The following is a 1,735-nucleotide window of genomic DNA, read 5'->3' as shown; positions in this document are numbered from 1 at the left end:
CTCCCTCTCTCTTAGTCTCTCATCTGAGCTAGAGGCTTCAGGAGGTCTGGAAAGGTCTTCACCACTCCAAGCATTAAAATCACAGGCTCAAGATAATATCCAAGAGGTTATTGCACAGAAACCTTTGGGATTTCTAGTCAATCTTCTCCAGGTTCATGCCTTCACAGATATTTATAATATCAAGACAGCAGTCAGTGGAGAGACATTTGTTATGTCGTGTAAAACATTGTAGAATAGATGATCTCTCTAGAAATGTTTGGAAACGTAGCACTCGGACATGTCTTTAGACGCAGAGATGCAAGTCCCGTTACATTCCAACCGGCTCTGAGAGCTGACTGGAAACACGTAGACAGTTTCCTGCGGTGTCTCCAACACAGTGACAGGCACCTTGTCAAACAGAAGGGAAAGATAGAGCCAGAACACTTGTAGTTGTTACACTGATTGTTTCAACCGATTAAGGGAATTGAATTAGACCCTTTGCTGCCCAGTGAGGAAGCTCTTTGGCGCCTCGTGTTCTTCAGCATGTAGAGACTTTTACAGTTGATCGTATTATGAGAAGGAAAAGATTGTGTTTGGAGATGTAGTTTCGGTTATTGGATTTTGAGCTTCTCGTTGTCTCCGATGAACAATTCATCTGGATCCTGGGAAAGAAACCTGATCTCAACTAGTAGGCTGCATCTGGGCAGGAAATTGTTGTATAGGCTATGCTTACGGTGCTAAACATGCCAGATCGTCTCATTTTGATTTTAGCATTGACGCCTTGACAATCAGCGAGAATTGTACAGTACTTGAAGTCTCTCATGAATGTGTGTCTTCCCTCTAGAGCTAAAAATAAACTGGTTCTTCCTGTGAAAATCCCAACCATAGTTTAATATGCATCAAATGCTCTATTAACCTCACCCTGAATATGAATTTTCCTGACAAACGTAGTCGACATTCAGTGAGCAAGTTGAGTGAGTGAAGATTGCAACAAAAACAGATTCAAGTGATTTAATAAATTAATGCTTTATTTATTTAGTCAGCCAACTCCACTGACTGGGCATGGTCACCTGCAGAGATGGCAGAAGTACACACTTCCTTCACTCAGGTAGAAGTACAGACATCCTTCACTCAGGTAGAAGTACACACTTCCTTCACTCAGGTAGAAGTACAGACATCCTTCACTCAGGTAGAAGTACAGACATCCTTCACTCAGGTAGAAGTACAGACATCCTTCACTCAGGTAGAAGTACACACATCCTTCACTCAGGCAGAAGTACAGACATCCTTCACTCAGGTAGAAGTACAGATACACATAGTACACATAGGTTTCGAACTTCTCCCTCATATATGAACATAGGTGATCAGGAATGTCTCTATTCTCATGTCGACATCGCTGACTCCCTCTGTCTCATCCATAACGTACCTTTTTTTAGAAACTTTTTTTTTCACACACAGTGAAAGGAGAGGAGAACAGAAGAGAGAAGCCTAAAACGATACATTAAAGCAGAGCACAATAGAGTAGTATAGTTGAGTCCCCATCAAGCACTCATCAATGATGCAACCTTTTCTTTAAAAAAAATTATATATATATTGAAACTTAGGCTAAGTTACAATTTTTATTTTAACCTTTAAAAACTTTTTTATCAAAAAGTTTTTCCCCAAAACGTTTAGGATTTGAGGGTCCTCTAAAAAAAAATCAGAAGAGAAATAGCTTAACCGGTGATTACTTCCAGATGTTCAAAAGACAAGGTGC

Source organism: Osmerus eperlanus, chromosome 18 (assembly GCF_963692335.1).
Source record: "Osmerus eperlanus chromosome 18, fOsmEpe2.1, whole genome shotgun sequence".
NCBI classification, from domain to species: domain Eukaryota; kingdom Metazoa; phylum Chordata; class Actinopteri; order Osmeriformes; family Osmeridae; genus Osmerus; species Osmerus eperlanus.
The sequence above is the reverse complement of the archived record's forward strand: the minus strand, read 5'-3'. Positions refer to the sequence as shown.